Source organism: Tupaia chinensis, unplaced genomic scaffold (assembly GCF_000334495.1).
Source record: "Tupaia chinensis unplaced genomic scaffold, TupChi_1.0 Scaffold139457_1, whole genome shotgun sequence".
In the NCBI taxonomy this organism is placed as follows: Eukaryota; Metazoa; Chordata; class Mammalia; order Scandentia; family Tupaiidae; genus Tupaia; species Tupaia belangeri.
Genome location: NW_006199342.1, coordinates 769,263 through 775,980, shown reverse-complemented (window position 1 = coordinate 775,980; position 6,718 = coordinate 769,263). Strand labels below are relative to the sequence as shown.

The 6,718-nt window shown below is 39.4% G+C and overlaps 1 pseudogene; it reads right to left on the bottom strand.

Moving 5' to 3' along the window:
- LOC102473357 (tubulin alpha chain-like) overlaps positions 1-6,718 on the bottom strand; it is a 55,213-nt pseudogene that overhangs the window by 6,686 nt on the left and 41,809 nt on the right.

Sequence of the window (6,718 nt, the reverse complement as noted above, 5' to 3'; positions counted from 1 at the left end):
GGTCCGCTCGCTGCCGCGCTGGAGGGTGTGCCGGTGCCAGCGCGCCGCGTACGTGACGGTTTGGGCTCCCGGGACGAAGTGTGAAAGTCGGCAGATTGTCACCCGCACGCCGGGGCCGTCCGCCCGTCCTGTGCCTGCCGCGCCAGGCGGCAATTGTGGCCGTTTGCAGGGCAGGGATAGCCTCGAGTTTTAAAACCTGGCGCTCGAACCTTGCCAAAGGGCCAAAAAAAAAAAAATTTTTTTTTTAAAGCGGTTAAAAGTAATAATGGGACTGAACAGTAAGTGTGAATGCATTTCCATCCTTCATGGCAAAAGAGAATCGTTTGGATGCCTGAGTAGTCTGATCGCGCTCAGATGTACTCTGAACACTACTGAGAAGCCTGGGCTCCTCGAAATGTCCTAGATTAGGATAATTGATAATGCAGCTCCAGTTATTCCGTCGCCTCTAACTTTAGGCACGGTGCTGGGGTTGGTTACTTTGGACTGACTGTGCTCCTGTAATTCTGACCATTTTTTCAACAAATGTGTTACTTTTATGTTTTAGGAAACCAATAAAAATTAAAAATAGAAACACCCAGCTTAGGTCCTCCTTCTTCCAGGAATCCTCCTCCAACCCCTCCCTCCCAGGCAGGGTCGGAGGCCGCTCCTGGGAGCTTTCTGGGGCCTCACCGAAGTCCTGGTCCCCTAAGTCTCCCCACCCTGTCCCACACCCTCACCCCTCCTCCGTCCGTATTAACCCATCAGTCTCGCTGGAGGCCAGCGGTTGCTTACTTTAGCACATGGTAAGTGATTAATACTGTTTAATGACCGAATGAAAAGATCAAATGTTGTGATGTTTTCCCGTCTTCGCTCTAAAATTAAATAGTGGTAAGTTTATACACATTCAGATAAGGACGTTTACGTAGACGTTAAGGATCTAGGAAAGGTGACATCGGCTGTGGAGATTCCCGACCCGGCAACCCGACGCCTAGGCATGGATCATCCTGTAGAGTGATTTTTTTTTTTTTTTTTCAAAATTTGAAGCCGTTTTAGCAGTGGTGAAATCATTGAGGTAGGTAGTGATCGGAATCTGTAAAACACTAGCAGGGGATAGAAAATTATCAGAATGTACATCAGGTCATGAGGCATTTGCTGTGAAACTCTGACCCCCTCCCTTTCAGTTTTATACACACAGATGTGTGTTAGGATGTACAACGTCATTCCTTAGTATGAGTCATGGCCAAAAAAGTTTGAAAGCCACTGCCCTAGATAAATTTCCATGCATGTATAGTAGCAGCCGTGTACAAGATGGTTTACTCTAGTAGCCCCAAACTGGAAAGCGACCCTCATGCCCATCTGAAGGAGAAAGGTCAGTTACACACTGGACGTAAAATGGAGCACCATACAGTGGCCGGTGACATACTCTTGTGTTTCAATGGAAATGTGTCTCAGCATTGAGCCCACCCCCCCCAAGAAAGCAAATTGCTGAATACTGTATGATATCATCTATATAAAATTCAGAACCTGGCAAAGCAAAGCTATTGTGTAGCGGTGGGTATGTGGGTTTTACAAGTAGCAAAGGAGGAATGAAAAGAAATGAGTATGGTGATTGTCAAGGTGGTGGTCTTCTCTCACGGGAAAGATAGGGAGAAGTGGGGGGCCCTGGGTTTGAAGGGCCACATGGAGCTTGGGGTGCTGGCAACTCTTACTCTTCTGACCTTGCGGTAGTTCTGCGGGTGTTTTCTTTATAACTCTTTGTTAAGTGATGCCAATAAGGTTTGTATGTTAAATCCTCCCCCCATATATTAAAATATGGATGTCACAAAATGAAGAAGCCTGAGCCAGGGCTCTATTCAAATTGTCTGAATACTTGTTAGGGAAAAAAAAAAATAAGTCTTGATCAGGGAGTAGTACTTAGGGAACTTAGTAATGTTTTATTTCATAGATCTGAGTATTTGTTAAATTATCTTTATGTATTTTGTATCACAATAACATTTAAAGTAGCTAGAAGATAAAATCATTCACTCTCTAAAAAGCCACTTTGCCATATTTCGTACAAAATTGGAATTAGATTTTTATAGTAATTTAAGTGGAAATCAAATTCTGTTATGAAAAAAATAATTACAAAAAGTGAGTAGAAATATAACTTTGTAGACTTTCAGTCAGGGTTTTTAAACGCTAATGATGTAATAATGATTTCAGTTCCTCAGTCGCTCTAGGCCATATCTCTAGTGCTCAGTAGCTATATGTGACCTTTCATGTTATGTTATTTTATATTATACCATACTGTGTTACAGACCAGAACACTTCCATCAGTGCACAAATTGCTACTGGAAAACATTGCTGTGGATACAAATCTTTTGTTTATATAAATTTGCAAATATTCAACTGCAAATATGAATCTTGTGTGCTTTTAATGTCTTAAGATGTTCTTCTCTACCATTAAAGACATTCCGAATTTTTTTCTGAAGGTTTAAGTTTGTATTTCTTCTATATATAGTTATTTAGTTTACTTGAGACATGTATGTATGTATGGGCTTATACAGAGTTCTATGTATTTTTGTTTGTTACAATGTCAAGATTAATTTGTTTCCTGTCTCGACATGGAAGGCTAATTTTCCCAGTGTAAGTAATTTCCAGTGCCACTTCTATCACGGGTACTACTCAGGTATGTCTGGGCTTCCAGCCTGGTTCTTTCATCTCGTAAAAATACTACAGGTTTTTGTGTCCTCTTGCTTTATGTAGAATTCTGTTCAGTTCTAAGAATGCAACCTTTTTTTTTTTTTCTTTCCCCATGAGACTTTTAGGAATATTCTCTAGTTCCAATGTGGAAGGCCCTGTGAGTTATCCATTTTTAATGGTTTCTAGTTCACACTGTGATCAGCAAACTTTGTCTATACTACTGCTTCTTTGAAATGAAAATTGCATTATGGTCTCCACTGCTCCTTGTATAATTGAAAAGGGTGTGGACTCACAGACTTTTGGAGAAAGCTATATGTATGTATGAATAAATTATATGTATACAGACTTCAAAACGATGGTGGAAAATAGAGTTGAAGAATGAGTGTATTGCTGCAAAAAAATTAAATCAACAGTTTTATCATAGTTCAGGTTTTCCGCGAACTTTTTGAAGACTGCACACGTGCATGCACATGTATTTGTAAAATCTCTTTCTAAGGTTTGTCTTTCAACAGCGCTGAAAGGTTCATTCTTTATCTCTTTCTTTTCCCCTATTTTTTTTTTCCTATTCTTTCTTTTAGGAACTATGAGATAGACTTCCTTACTCTGTCATTCATATCTTTTAATCTAGCTTTATATATTTTATGTGTGTGCATACATATTATTCATGTTGAATTTTAACTTCTTCAGATCTATGTTCTAATCTTTGTCTAATCTGCTTCTTTTCTTTTTACTAAATTGAGCAGCAGCTTATAAACAACGGAAACACACACAAAAAATGTGCGGCTTGATGAGATTTACTTATGTATACATTGATATAGTCACTACCCAGAGAAAGAAAAAGCATTTTCATCCCTGCATGTTTCCCCTTTCAATAAATCCACCTTCCTCCTCCAGTTGATGGCTATCACCATGGTTTTTTTTCTTTCATTTGCTATAGGACATAGGCACTCAGTTGAAAGAGAGAGAGAGAGAACGTGAGAAAGTACTCCCCACCCTCTGAGTAGGGGATGGCCACACTGCATTCCCTTCTCTGTTCTCCCAGGATTTTGAATATACATGCACATAGGCCTGGCATATTCTTCAAGTTGCTGGGGCAGGGGCTTAAATGACCCAGTTGGCCATGTGGAATCCAACTGCCTTAACCACCACACCACTTTCTGGCCCAGATCATTTTCAAGTGTTTTTAAATTTCATATAAATGGAATAATATAGTTTATTCTTTTGTGCCCATGGTAGCTTCGAGATTCATGCAGATTGCGTATATAAGAATTTTTAAATTTTGGGTTGTATTAAGGGCTGGCAAACTAGGGTGCATGGGCCATTTCCAGCCCACTATGTTTCCATATATGCAGTTTTATTAGAGCATAGCTATGCCCGTCAGCAGAATTGAGTTATTACAGAGACTATATACGACCCAAAAAAACTTAACCTATTTACTCTCTGGCCATTTACAGAATAAGTTTGTTGACCCCTTTTCTGTAGAATTGTGTCCAGTAGATACACCAACAATGTATTTATATGTTTTCTTCTTTATTAACATTTGTTTCCAGTGTTGGTCCATTACCAATTAAATTGCTGCAGAGTTCTTGAAACTCTGACTGGTGAACATCACCTCTCAGATTTATACCAAAGAGCTAAAGTGGTAGTTATTTGGAAGACTGGTTGCATTTCTACGAACATTAATCATGCACATTTAAAAATTATTTTCAGAGTCACCTGACTTTGTGGCTTTTAAGGCAGCTGGATCCCACATGGCCAACTTACAGGTACAGTCCCAGATCTGGAGGCTGGAAAAACACATTGAGCGCATGCGCAGGCATGCCCCAATCCTGGAAGAATGGAGGAGAAGGGATTGGGCATGACCATTCCCCCAGGGGTACTTTCTCACTCCCCCCACACCTCTCTTCTCCTGCAAGCATACATGCCCTATATCAAAATTAAAATAGATAAAATGTAAAATAAAGTAATATCTTTGTTGATCACTCAGATTTCTTTTGTGAAGTGCCTTTTCAAATCTTTTGCCCATTTTTAAAGTTAGGTTAACTTATTGTTGATGATTTTTAGTTCCTAATATAGTCTATATGAGAAATATTTATCGGGTACATGTTTGCAAGTATTTTCTACCCTCAGGTTTGCCTGTTTATTCTCTTAATGATAACATTTGATGAGCAGAATAATTTCTATGAAATACAGCTTATCAGAGTGTTTTTGGGGATGGGGGGTTAAAAGAGTAAGGAATGAGGGTTAATACTTTTCCATGCACCCTGCTCACACAATTATTCTCCCACTTCACCCAACCCCCATTTCTTTTTAACGTTTCTGCCATAGGACATGTGTGCTCACCAGAGGAGGGGGGGGGAGTGAGAAATCACCCCTCAGGGAGGAAGGCCATGATGCAATCCAGTTCTCTCCATTCTCCTCTTGGGATTTTGGGCACACATGCACCAAGCCTGGCATGAGTTCCAAGCCACTGGGTTTGGGACTTGAACCACTATTAGCCATGTGGGAGCCCAGCACCTTAACCACCTTGCCACTCTCGTCTTTTACCCACCCTTGAGGTCTTAAAGGTGCTTGCCTGTACGGTCCTCCAGAAGGTTCATAGTTTTAGTCTCCACAGTTGAGTCTTTGATTGTTGCCCTTTGATTTTTGTGAATGGTAGAGGGTGAGATTTAAGATTTATTTCCCTATCAATACACAGTTGCTCTACACATTTATGCAAAAATCTGTGTCTTCCCACTGAATTGCAGTGAGGCCTTTGTTGAACATAAATGATCATATCAATATATATTTGGGTCTTGTGTCTGTTTCTGGATTCCACTTAGATGGTTCTTGCATCGGTGCCATTTTTTTAAAAACATTTTCCTTCTATTTTTTACAATATTTAATTTTATTAATTATTATTATTAATTCAATTTGCTATAGAGAACATGCACTCACTGGAAAGAGACAGAGAGAGGGAAAGTGGGAAAGCAAGCCGGCAGGCCCAGAATTTGAACTGCGACGAATCATGTGAGACTCCAGCACCTTTACCACCATGCCATTTGCTGGCCCCTCAGGACCCTTTCTTAACTATTGGAGTTTATAGTAAGTCTTGGCATGGTACTGAAAATTCCCCAACTTTTTAACAGTTGTTGTGTTTACATAAGTGCTTTGAATTTTCATATAAATTTTAGAATGATCTTGTTAATATATATTAAACTCTAGTAGACTTTTTAATTTTTTTCAAAAATCATGTTGTGATCATCTCAGACTGGGACTACCAACACATGCCACCACTCCTGGCTCTCTTTCTTAGATAGGATCTTGCTGTATGGCCGAAACCAGAAGTTTGTGATCCTCCTGCCTCAGTCTTCCTGAGTTGGGGTATTACAGGCACATGCCACTGCATCCACCCTTTAGGTTGGACCAGGAATTGAACCCAAGTTTCCCACGTGGACCCAGTCAGCAGAACACATCATTTTAGCTGCATACACCACTATGACTGAGCCCAAAGTCTCCCAGACTTTTGACTGGGATTGCACTGACTTTACCAAACAACTGAGGAAATGCACCTCTTAAATATTGAATTTTTTCCAATTATGGACATAGGTATATCTCCATCAAATAAGGCTTCTTTTAGTTGTTGTTTAAGTTACTCTTCACATTGTTTTATGTTTATCAGTATAGAGAAATCATACATTGTTAAATTTGTTTGTGGGCATTCATTTTCTTTTTTTGATGCTGTCATAAATGGTGGGTTTTACCCCCATATTTATTTTCTAGCCATATTGTTAACACAACTGAATTTTGTCTATTAATCTTGATTTTTTTTGACCTTGAAATTTATTCATAGTTCTGGTAGTGTGTTGATTTGGAGGGATTTTCTAAATGCACAATTCATATCACTGCCAAAAAAAAAAAAAGCACAAAAAACAGAAAAGAAAGCAAAAGCCATTAGGTCTGTCTTTCTATATATATATATTTTTTTTCTTTTTCTTGCCTTATCACACTGGCTAGGACCTCTAGAACAATATTTAAAAGAAGGATTAACAATAGAAATGGAAAAGCAAGGCTACTT